The 13,160-nt window shown below is 46.5% G+C and overlaps 1 long non-coding RNA gene across 1 annotated transcript; it reads right to left on the reverse strand.

Annotated features, from left to right (window-relative positions):
• Positions 1-6,200: 6,200 nt before the first annotated feature.
• On the reverse strand, positions 6,201-7,373 carry LOC123081732 (uncharacterized). The gene is made up of 2 exons (XR_006438775.1): positions 7,105-7,373; positions 6,201-6,592 (listed from the first exon to the last, which is right to left on the reverse strand). It is a non-coding gene; the product is annotated as an uncharacterized lncRNA (long non-coding RNA).
• Between the last annotated feature and the right edge of the window lie 5,787 nt (positions 7,374-13,160).

Genomic DNA, 13,160 nt, shown 5'->3' on the forward strand with positions numbered 1-13,160 from the left:
AAGACATACATCAAGTGTTCTTAAATCTTTAAAGACTCAATCCGATAAGATTACTTCAAAGGGGAAACTCAATTCATTACAAGAGAGAAGAGGGGGGGGAGAAACATAAGATCCAACTATAATAGCAAAGCTCGCGATACATCAAGATCGTATCACCTCAAGAACACGAGAGAGAGAGAGAGAGAGAGAGAGAGAGAGATCAAACACATAGCTACTGGTACATACCCTCAGCCCCGAGGGAAAACTACTCCCTCCTCGTCATGGAGAGCGCCGGGATGATGAAGATGGCCACCGGAGAAGGATTGCCCTCTCTGGCAGGGTGCCGGAACGGGTCTAGATTGGTTTTCGGTGGCTACGGAGGCTTCTGGCGGCGGAACTCCCGATCTATTCTCTGTTCTGGAAGTTTTAGGATACGTAGGTATATATGGGTGAAAGAAGTACGTCGGTGGACCGAAGGGGGGGACCACGAGGCAGGGGGGCGCGCCCTAGGGGGTGGGCGCGCCCCCCACCCTCGTGGGCACCTCCCTTCTTTCCTGACGTGCACTCCAAGCTTTTTCGGTAGCTTTCCTTTCAAAAATAACTTCTCCAGTTGATTTCGTTCCGATTCGACTCCGTTTGATATTCCTTTTCTTCGAAACACTGAAATAGGCAAAAAAACAGCAATTCTGGGCTGGGCCTCCGGTTAATAGGTTAGTCCCAAAAATAATATAAAAGTGGATAATAGAGCCCAATATTGTTCAAAACAGTAGATAACATAGCATGGAGCAATCAAAAATTATAGATACGTTGGAGACGTATCAAAGAGTAAGATGAGAAACTACGCAACGGACGCAAAATTAGAAGTGATCCTGAACTAGTTACGTTCAAACATAACCCAACTATGTTCACTTCCCGAACCTCGTCGAAAAGAGACCATCACGGTTACACACGCGGTTGGTGTATTTCAATTAAGTCAAGTGTGAAGTTCTCTATAATCAGATATTAATAAATTCCCATCTACCACATAACTGCGGGCACGGCTCTCGAAAGTTTATACCCTGCAGGGGTGTCCCAACTTAGCCCATCACAAGCTCTCACGATCAACGAAGGATATTCCTTCTCCCGGAATAACCCGATCAGTCTCGGAATCCCGGTTACAAGACATTTCGACAATGGTAAAACAAGACCAGCAAGACCTCCCTAATGTGCCGACAAATCCCGATAGGAGCTGCACATATCTCGTTCTCAGGGCACACCAGATGGGACAAGCTACGAGTAAAACCAACCCTCGAGTTTCCCCGAGGTGGCCTCGCAGGCTGCCCGGTTCGGACCAACACTTAGAGGAGCACTGACCCTATGGGGGGGGTTGATTAAGAATTCCTCGGGTTAATTACTCCCTAGGCAAATTTTAGTTGTTATTAGGTAAATGGTAAAACCAAGGTTGGGCCTTGCTGGAGGAGTTTTATTCAAAGCAAACTGTCAAGGGGGTCTGAAAGAACATGCGGTGCCCCCATGTTTGGTTTTGGTAATTGATGACAATCTCTATGGACTAATGGTTGCCTTGAGTTATATTTGAAGGTTTTGTCCATAGGCTTTTCTTGGAGTACATGTGTTGGTTTCAAGGAGAGTTTGTGTCGACCAAGGTGCTATTCAAGGAATTACCTAAAGATTGGTCTTGTGAGAGGTTGATCAAGACTAAGTTAAAGAGTGAATCAAGTTGATCAACCCACAAAGCATAAAAGATGTACCGAGAGGGATCAAGTGATCCCATGGTATGGTAAGCATTGTCAATTACGCTTTGTGTACTAACCCATGGTCTTCGTGAGGGTTCTTTGTGGGGTTAGGTTGCGGTGTGCAAGTTCAAGTGGAGCACCACGAAGAGATCAAATGCTTGAAACTTGCTGTCCTTTGTGGTGACAATGGACCTGTGAAGATGTGCGGAAGAGTAGCTCACCCATAGTAGAGTATGGGGGAGCAATCAACTAGTCTTCATCGAGTCAACACAATCAAGAAATGTTGCGGTGTGCAAGTTCAAGTGGAGCATCACGAAGAGATCAAATGCTTGAAGCATGCCATCCTTTGTGGTGACAATGGACTTGTGAAGATGTGCGGAAGAAAGGCTCACCCATAGTGGAGTATGGGGGAGCAATCAACTAGTCTTCATCGAGCCAACACAATCAAGAAAGGTGGTCCAACTTGAGGGAGTCAAGATCGTCATCATCTAGCTCAAGTGGACCATGTGCCAGGCAAAGGTTTGCCCTTGATAGGTTTCTATTTTACCGGTCTCATGTTGGTAGTTGGGAGACCGGGTTATAGGATCGATTGCCATACTATCAAGGGGGGGGGGGCTCTCGATGAGTAGCTTGATCGTATCGTTCGTTGAGAGCTCAAACCATTGCATCCTTGCATCATCTTTCTTGGTTATTGTTTGGTTCTCTTTGTGAGTCTTAGAGCTTACGGTCATCTTGTTGAGCGGCTTGAGTTCATCAAAAACGGAGTTCGCTTGCATCTTCTATGATGTTTTCGATGTTGGAGGTTTTGCCGGTTCTTCTCGGTTGGAGGTTTCACTCCTCTTTTTGTTAGGCATAACTCCCCTGCCTCTTCTTACTATAACCATTCGCTGTTTTGATGCTACTCATCGTCTTGTTTCCAACAAGCTTGAGTTTGCTCAATTCGGAGCTCATATGCAGAAGTTATGGCAGTTCTTGTTTTCTTGAGTGTGGTTTTTGTCAGGGTCCCAGCGGTAGTACCGTGGTACCCACGGTAGTACCGCTGAGGGGTCTCAAGCGGCAGTACCGCTTCGCAGCGGTAGTACCGGCGGTGACTCCGCAGCAGTACTACCGCTGGCTTACCAGGTCCCTACCGCGTCGATTCGAGGGGTCTTTTCTGTGTCGGATTGTGCGGTACCTCGCTGCGGTAGTACCGCTCCTTAGCGGCAGTACCGCCCTTCCTCCGCGGTAGTACAGCCCGGTTCCCTCTTTTCCTTTCCCTTTCATTCTGCGCGGCAGTACCGCCGAAGGGAGCGGTAGTACCGCTTAACCCAGCGGTAGTACCGCTGTCTCCTGCGGTACTACCGCCCTAAGGTTCATGTTTGTTGCTCCTTTTCCGTGTTTCCTCTGCCTGAGCGGTAGTACTGCTCGTGGAGCGGTAGTACCGCTTGTGTGCGGGCTGAGCACATAACAGTTGGATTTTCCCCCTCCTATAAAAGGTGTCTTCTTCCCCAATGAACCTTATCCTTTGAGCTCGTGTTCTTCCCCCATTGTTGACCTTCTTTGAGCTTGCTAACTCTCAATCCCTCCATGGATTTTTGCTAGTTTTTGACGGAAAAGAGAGAGGAGATCTAGATCCACATTTCCACCAATCATTTTCTCCTCTATGTGAGGGGAACCCCTTGGATCTAGATCTTGGAGTTCTTGGTGTTCTCCTTCTTATTCTTCCTCTCAATTTCCTCCCTAGCATTAGTTGCTTCGGTGGGATTTGAGAGAGAAGGACTTGGGCACTCCGTGTGCCCTTGCCGTTGCATTTGGTGCATCGGTTTGAGTTCTCCACGGTGATACGTGGAAGTGAAGTTTGAGAAGCTTATTACTCTTGGGTGTTTGGGCACTCTAGAGCTTGTTCCTCTTGGGTGCCTTGGCGCCCTAGACGGTTGGTGTTGTTCAGAGCTCAATCATTGTGGTCTAAAGCTCCGGGCAAACGTCGGGGTCTCCAATTAGGTTGTGGAGATCGCACCGAGCAATTTGACGGGTACCGGTGACCGCCCCCAAGGGTTGCCAAAGTGTACGGGTTCGGTGACCGCCCCAAGGGTTGCCATTTGTACGGGTTCAGTGACCGCCCTCAAGGGTCCCTTAGTGGAATCACGGCATCTTGCATTGTGCGAGGGCGTGAGGAGATTACGGTGGCCCTAGTGGCTTCTTGGGGAGCATTGTGCCTCCACACCGCTCCAAACGGAGATTAGCATCCGCAAGGGTGTGAACTTCGGGATACATCATCGTCTCCGTGTGCCTCGGTTATCTCTTATCCGAGCTCTTTGCTTATGCACTTTACTTTGTGATAGCCATATTGTTTCTTGTCATATTTCCTGCTATCACATAGTTGCTTATCTTTCTTAGCATAAGTTGTTGGTGCACATAGGTGAGCCTAGTTGTTTTAGGTTTTGTGCTTGACAAATTAACCGCTAGGTTTATTCTGCATTTTTTCAAGCCTAAACCGTAATTATTTTAAAACGCCTATTCACCCCCCCTCTAGGCGACATCCACGATCTTTCAGGGTCCCATAACCCCAACCGCATAACGAACACAAAATCAAGGAACATAACACCGGTATGACGGAAACTAGGGCGGCAAGAGTGGAACAAAACACCGAGCAAAAGGCCAAGTCTTCCACCCTTTGCCAAGTATATAGATGCATTAATTAAATAATAGATATTATGATATCCCAACATATCCATGTTCCAATAAACATGGAACAACCTGCAAGGCACATGCAACTAGCAACTCTATAAGAGGGGCTGAGCAAAAGCGGTAACATAGCCAAACAACGGTTTGCTAGGAAGGTGGGTTAGAGGCTTGACATGGAAATATGGGAGGTACGATAAAAAGTGGTAGGTAGCACGACATAGCGATAGAACGGACAACTAGCAAGCAAAGATAGAAGTGATATCGGGGGTAATGATCATCTTGCATGCAAAGTTCTCAGGGTTGTCGAAAGCTTATTCCTCGTAAACGTGCTCGATAGGATGCTCATTCACGAACTCGTCTCCCGGCTCTACCCAAAGCAAGGGAACAACAATCAAACACGGTGCAATGCAAGCAACATGATGCAAGACATGGCATGGGATGCAAGATATGATGTGCAATGCATATGGGTACTCCGGAAGAGGAAATATGATCATGGCATCAACTTGGTAAACCAAGCATGCCACTGGATAGGTTGGGAGATTTCGAATGAAATCGATATGAAGATCACCGAAAACGGATGCACGGTTTGCAAATGACAAGCAAAACAAGATATGATGCAATCTGCTTAAAACAACAACATGGCCACTTAGATGCAAGGTTTAAATATACTACAACACTCCAACATAAAAACAAAACACATGGCAGCGCAGTACAGGTGAAGCTCTACAAATTATGAACACTGAGCTACTGCTAGAACTCACTAGAACAAGTCTAAAACAACATGGCAAAAATGCAAATGACAACAGTTTAACAGACTTTGCAGAAATTCATTGATCATGACAGAACATCATCAGGTTGCAATGTTTATGCCTATTAAACTAGATGCTACAGGAACATATTACATTACACAAGATCATGGCATGATAGTACTAAATGCACTTAACAAAACTGCCTTACTGAACTTGTTCCAAAGACTCACAGAAAAGATGGTAGCATCAATGCAAACATGACAAATGATGTGAAACATGTTTCAGACTTAGAGGAAATCATGGCATGGCATAAACAGATTCATGATAGCAACTTTACAAGCTTGTGGCACTCATCACAGTGCACTAAATGGCATGGAATAAAATCTAGCATGAAGTAGACATGAAAAGAAAGCTACACATGTGCCAAAATAGCACATAGCATGTTTGAATTTAATCACACAAAAATGACAAAACAGTAACATGATGTAAAATGACATGGTCATGAACTTGCTCAAATGCAAAAACTAATGCCACCACTGGATTGGTGGGATTTTTCTAGCCCCAAAACATATATAATATGTTGGGGTCACCATAAAAAAATCACCACAAATGTTAGAAACGCAAAACTGCCAGAAATGGAATATGACAGAATAGGCATTTTCCTAAAGGGAAATGTCCAGAAATGGACTAGCCAGGAAAGGACAGATGCTACATGCCAGAAATGGAAATTCGCTGGGATAAGGGAAAAAATAAAAGGAGGAGGGCGCTGAGAGGCTGACTGGTGGGACCCTGCTGGGATGTGAGTATGACAGCTGGGTCCGGCCTGTCAGTGACCCATCTAAATGAGAAAAAGGGGGGGGGGGGGTTACCAGCGCCCGCAAGTCAGCCTGTGCATTCGGTTTTTTTCAGTTTGATTCGATTCAGTTTATACGGTTTTTATACTTCGGTTTATACGGTTTTATACATAGATATGGTTCGGTTTCGGTAATAACCGTTTGCTTTCGGTTTGGTTTCGGTAATAACCAAAATAACCAAAGTTAACGTGAATTTTTAATCAACACATGGTTTGGCCACATGGAAAAACAAATTTAGTACTTGTCCAATACAACCTCGTTACCTACTTGAAGAAATTCTGAAACATTAGGAATTTATGTTCCAGTACAACAATCTAGTAGAAGACTACAAGTACAACTACAAGCACTAATTTAGTACATGTCTAGTCAAACCACATGAAGAAATTCTGGAACAAAAACTTGTCCAATACAAGCACAAGCAGAACTGCTCAACACAAATTCTGGAATAAAAACTTGTTCAGTTAGCATGATTCGAATCATCATTCTGAACTGTGAAGTGTGTCCATGCCTTTGAACTTTTGTTCTTTTTCTTGCTAACACGGTCAGGAGTAACATCAGGATTTGTTTCAGGTAAGTAAGCTTGACCAGCACCAAGGTTGGCACTTTCGAACACCTGAAAAATTAAGTCGGGTAATTTCCATTTAGATCAGTGACCAGCAGCAGAACCAACACTAGAAATTACTGGAAACCTAAATAGGGAACATATGTGATTTGTCCATGGTAATCTGAATGAAACTTTTTTTGCTATGACAACAATTCATCATGCTTTGTGGATGCCTGAGTCCTACTCCCTCCGTTCCAAATTACTCGTCACAGAAATGGATGTATCTAGAACTAAAATACATCTAGATACATCTATACATGCGACAAGTAATTCAGAACGGAGGGAGTATTTGATATGGTTTGTATGGAATGCAATCTAGTTCCTTTTGCTACTTGCCACTGCCTGTGATTTGTTGATGTTAGTCTGGCGAATGAATGGTATTGTATTAGTCTGACGAATGTTTCACATGTTCAGCAGTTTGATTCTTTTGCCCTGAGTGTTTGTTTGCAACTAGCCAACTACCAAACCGGAAAGCTCCAGATCGAACCCAAGATGAAAGAAGGAAGTGGCGTACTGCTTACCCTTGTGCGTCGGCGGCGGCTTCTGTCTTGCTCCACGGAGGCGTGCGCCGGTGCGCTCAACGGCGCGAGGGAGGGAAGAGGGCGGAGGTCGGAGGTCAGCGACGGAGGGCGGAAGCCTGCGGGGAGCGACGGAGCAGATGGATGCGCGCGGAAGTCTGACCTAGAGCGCCGCCGCCATCCTTTGTTCTCCGCCTCCCTCCGTCCACTCTGCTCTGCGTGTGCGTGCGCGAGGGTGGGTGAGGCCGTGAGGCCGTGAGGGAACGAGGGTGAGGCCGTGAGGGAACGAGGGTGAGGAATAAAGGGAAGGGCCCGCGCGTGAGGTTGGGCTGGGCCTTTGAAATATCTATGCTGCTGGGCTTCGGTTTTGTTCGGTTTAACCAAATTATTTCGGTTTTAAACCGAAAAGACCGAATTTGATATGGTTTGCTATTTTGCAAACTGAAACCATAACCAGAACCTGAAAAACTGGAATTTTGGTTCGGTTTGGTTTTTTCGGTTCGGTTTTTGGTTTTCGGTTCGGTTTTGCATAAGGTGACCCGCGGGGGATCGAACCCGAGTCGCCTGGGTGGTACGGCAAGGCTCGAGCCTCTGGGCTACGCGGGGGTGCTCATTAGAGAGGGGGAGGTGTTGGTTTTTGAACCAACCCAGCCGAGCTCTGCCGGTGACGAGCGTGACGCGGCGGAGGAGGTCACCGGAGAAGGCTACGGTGGGTTTAGCGGGGTGGCTGTTTGGAAGCGCGAGTTTATACAAGCGCTTGCGCTTGGTACGCACGACGCCCAGCGGCGACGGGAACGCTGCCGGCGACAAGGTCCAAAGATGGCGGCGGCGAGCTCGAACACGACGAGCCGCGGGGTTAAACAAGCGGCAGTGGGCACGGATCTAGCCTACGCGTCGAGGCGAACAAGATGGACAAGTGCAAGCGATCTACGCGGGACGGAGCACTCGTCTGTGACGAGGTCCGACGGCGACGCGCGCGGGTGCTCGAGGTAAACGATGACAGAACGATCTAGCGAAGGGGAAAAAGGGATGGGGGGACGCGTGTGCTCACGAGGAGCTCGGAGGAGAGCTCCTGTAGGATCGAAAGTATGTCTAGAGGGGGGGTGATTAGACTACTTGACCAAATAAAAACTTAACCTTTTCCCAATTTTAGTTCTTGGCAGATTTTAGCTATTGTAGGACAAGTCAAGCAATCATCACACCATTCAAGCAAGCATGCAAAGAGTATATTGGCAACGGAAAGTAAAGCATGCAACTTGCAAGAATGTAAAGGGAAGGGTTTGGAGAATTCAAACGCAATTGGAGACACGGATGTTTTTCCCGTGGTTCGGATAGGTGGTGCTATCCTACATCCACGTTGATGGAGACTTCAACCCACGAAGGGTAACGGTTGCGCGAGTCCATGAAGGGCTCCACCCACAAAGGGTAACAGTTCCCCGAGTCCACGGAGGGCTCCACCCACAAAGGGTAACAGTTCCGCGAGTCCATGGAGGGCTCCACCCACAAAGGGTCCACGAAGAAGCAACCACCCTCAAAGGGTCCATGAAGTAGCAACCTTGTCTATCCCACCATGGCCATCGCCCACGAAGGACTTGCCTCACTAGCGGTAGATCTTCACGAAGTAGGCGATCTCCTTGCCCTTACAAACTCCTTGGTTCAACTCCACAATATTGTCGGAGGCTCCCAAGTGACACCTAGCCAATCTAGGAGACACCACTCTCCAAGAAGTAACAAATGGTGTGTTGATGATGAACTCCTTGCTCTTGTGCTTCAAATGATAGTCTCCCCAACACTCAACTCTCTCTTATAGGATTTGGATTTTGTGGAAAGAAGATTTGAGTGAAAAGCAACTTGGGGAAGGCTAGAGATCAAGATTCATATGGTAGGAATGGAATATCTTGGTCTCAACACATGAGTAGGTGGTTCTCTCTCAGAACATATGAGTTGGAATTGTGTATGTGTTCTGATGGCTCTCTCCACGAATGAAGAGGAGGTGGAGGGGTATATATAGCCTCCACACAAAATCCAACCGTTACACATAGTTTTCCAATCTCGGTGGGACCGAATCAACAAACTCGGTTGGACCGAAAAGGTAAACCTAGTGACCGTTAGAGATTTTCGGTGGGACTAACATGCAACTCGGTAGGACCAATATGGTTAGGGTTTGGGCATAACGTAATCTCGGTGAGACCGATTACACAAACTCGGTGCGACCGATTTTGGTAATTAGCTAACCAGAGAGTTGGTCAGGCAAACTCGGTGGGACCGATTTGCTCTTTCGTTGAGACCGAAAAGTTACAAAAAGGAAACACTGAATTTACATTGCAATCTCGGCGGGACTGATCCGCTCTTTCGGTGAGACCGAAAAGTTACGAAAGGGAAACAGAGAGTTTGCAATCCCATCTCGGTGAGACCGAGATCCCTATCGGTAGAACTCGGTGGCGCCGGATAGAAAGAATCGGTAGTACCGAGTTTGGCTTAGGGTTTAGGTCATATGTGGATATGGGAAAGTAGTTGAGGGTTTTGGAGCATATCACTAAGCACATGAAGCAAGAGGCTCATTAAGCAACACCTCATCCCTCCTTGATAGTATTGGCTTTTCCTAAAGACTCAATGTGATCTTGGATCACTAAAATATAAAATGAAGAGTCTTGAGCTTTTGAGCTTGAGCCAATCCTTTGTCCTTAGCATTTTGAGGGTTCCACTTTCACATCCATGCCATGCCAATCATTGAGCTTTCCTGAAATAGTCATCTTGGAATAGCATTAGCTCAATGAGCTATATGTTGTTATGAATTACCAAAACCACCTAGGGATAGTTGCACTTTCAATCTCTCCCTTTTTGGTAATTGATGACAACATATAGATCAAAGCTTCGACAAATGATAATAAGCATGAAATATATCGTCGCTTTGAGAAGTATGTGACAAGTAAGAGCTCCCCCTAAATTTGTGCATATTTAAAATTTGCTTTGGACTGCAAATGCACAAGGAGTTAGAGTCATGGATTATTCTTCCATGTCACATACATCTTGGTGGAGCGCTTAAAATGATAAGAATGAAATACATCCACTCATCACCAAGAATAATGAATGATCACATAAGATAGATAAGATAATAGCATTCACCAAGCATTAAGTGTAGCTTATGATCAAACACATGATCATCAATGTCTCACAAGCAATGACATAGTATCTCAAGCACTCAAAAGCAAACAAAGTTCGAAAAACCACCAAATAAAACAAGAGAGAAAAAAGCAACACTCTCTCTCTCGAAGCCTATGATCTATACATTTTTCTCCCCCTTTGGCAACAAGTTACCAAAAAGTTCCTAGAAAATGCATAGTGCTAGATCAACTCTCAGGCTTGATCTTCAGGTGGTGGTGGAGTCTGGAGCACTCCAAGGACGAAGGCTTCTGTAGACGCTGAAGTAGACGCTGGAGTTGGAGCTGAAGTAGACGCTGGAGCAGGTTGGGCTGGTGCTACGGCTGGAGCTGAGGCAGTTGCTCTTGTGTCAGGAACTAGCACTGCAGACGACCTCAGACCTCGTGGCACTCTGGCAAAGGCATCAGTGGTTGTCTTCCCTTTCCTCTCCTGCATATCATCTTGGAGCTGCTCCACTGCAGTCTAAATCTCTGTCACCTTGACATCCAAGTCATAGAACTTTTGTTCCATGATTCTCTCTAGGCTTGCCTGGTTCTGAGTTAGGGTGGCTAGTCTTTTCTCAATCCGCAGGGTGGATGCAATCAGGTAACCAAGCTGCTCTTGTTTGGTTTTCAAGAAATACTCAGATGCCTCCTCTTGAGTTGGCATCTTGGCAGCTTTCTCCTTCCTTGTCTTCTCCTTCTTTGCTTGTGCTTGTGCAGACGATGGCTCATTCTCAGTCATAACAACTTGATTATCTTCAAAATCTGGATGGATGGGAGGTGTTCCTTGTCCAATAAGTATATGCCCGTGCCCATTTTGGAGTTGATGAGCTCCTGAATCTGTGGGGCATATCCACAGCTCTTCTTCTGGTCTGCTACTGTCCTCTTGATTGTCTCTACTATGAGGCTCATGACCTTGAATTTCTGAGGTACATCAAATACATGAAGAAAATTGATTGCATGGCCTCTGATCATCTTGTGATCACCTGACTTGGTCAACAAGGTGTGCCTCAGTATCCAATTGATAGTTGGCAACCCTGACAGAAGATAATGCACTGAGCCAAATTTGAAAGTTTCAAGAGCTTCATTTGGAATTTCCTTGTACATATTGGACATAGAGTTGTGGTCCATCTTCTTCTTGGCATAGATATCCAAGTCATCCTCATGCTCCTCTGGGGCATTGATGAGCTATGCCCACTCAGCAACAGTAGATTGGTACCTCGTACCTTCAGACATCCAAACAATCCTCCCATTTGGATAAAAATGTGCTGTGGAGTAGAACTGCATGATAAGCTCCTCATTCCACTTTGTGAGCTTCTGCCCAACAAAGTCTGCAACTCCACAAGCACTAAAGCTGTCAATCACACCAGGATAGTGTTCCTCATTTTCCTTCATGTAGGTCCAGTCGACCCATCTCATGTCACAAACAACGGGCTTCTTATCAAGCAAAACTGTCTCATAGAAATCTTGCTGTTCCTTGGTGTGAAACCTGTAATCCACATCAGTCCTTCTCCTTGAAGCATATGGATCTGCTTCTCTCCACTTCCTCAGCCCTGAGTCTCTCCTCAGCTTCATATCCTCGGCCACAGGATGAGCATCGTTGTGGTCTGGGATCTTGGGCTTGAGTTTTCTGAGTACTTGCGCTTCATCATCTTCTTCTGCAGCTTCAGGCACTGGGGCCTTGTTCTTCTCAGTTGCAGGTATGCTCCTCGTATTTCTCTTTGGTGCAGACTTGGGCTTGGAGGCAGCTTTGGGTGCTTCTTTGGGCTTAGATGTGGCAGCCCCTGATCTTATAGCATCACCCATAAGCTTAGGTGCCTTAGGTGCTGGTGCAGCAACCTCTTCTTCTTCCTCTTCTTCCATGATGGAAGCCTTTCCAAGCACTCTGGCTACGGTCTTCTTGACCCTTTCTTTCCTCTTCTTGCCTTCAGCAGCAACTGACTCTTTGGGTGCAGGCTTTTCAGGAATCTGAGTTGAAGCTCTGGCCTTTGGCATAGGCTGCCTACCTGCTGGCCTTTTGACTTTCAAGCCTGGCTTTGTGCCTTGTGCTGGCTCAACTATCTTTGATGTGGCTTCCTCTTCTCCCACATAATCTTCATCCTCAGAATCTGAAGTTCTCTTCTTCCTTTGTATGGTGGCAGCTTTTGGCAAATTGCTAGGGGTGCTCCTGCTGCCTTCATCAGAAGAACTGGAGGGACTAGTGCCCTCACTCATCTGCACTTGCTGCTCTGACAAGTTCTGGCTGTCACTCTGATCTGACATGATGAACAAGCTGTCTGCTGACCCTGTGAATAGTTTATAGATGAGGTAGGATAGATGAGCATCACAAAATGCAGAGATTTTTGCAAAAGAATGATCCAAAAACTTAGTTTTAGTTTCCCACTGAAATCATCTCGGATCTACCGATTTTTAAACTCGGTGATACCGAAGCAGTTTTGGCACCTAAACTAGTGAACTCGGTCAGACCGAGTCACAGTTCGGTGTCACCGAGACTGCTAGGGTTTCACAAAGTTCCAAAATAGGTCACACCGATAAGTAATTCTCGGTCAGACCGAGTCTCACTTGTGCAATGGCATGAGCCAAATCGGTGGGACCGAGTTTTTCAACTCGGTGGGTCCGAGATGGTTTCGGCGGAAACCTAACCCTAAAATTTTCGAATCAAACCTAATCTACGAGCGCATTGACTGGATAGGAGTGTTTCAATCGTGGCAAGAATCATGATGATCACAATGTGCTAAGAATCGGATTGGAGAATAGCATAAAGATCGAGTCCATACCCTAGTTCGGCGGAGACTCGCTACGGCGGAAACGGCGGGGTAGAATTCCGTTGACGGCAACGGAGACCAGCGACTGGAGGCGGCTGGCGGCGAGGAGACGATCCGGAGACCAAGTTGGCAGAGCAGGCTATCGCGCGGG

The sequence above is a fragment of the Triticum aestivum genome, chromosome 4A, assembly GCF_018294505.1.
Source record: "Triticum aestivum cultivar Chinese Spring chromosome 4A, IWGSC CS RefSeq v2.1, whole genome shotgun sequence".
Lineage (NCBI taxonomy): Eukaryota > Viridiplantae > Streptophyta > Magnoliopsida > Poales > Poaceae > Triticum > Triticum aestivum.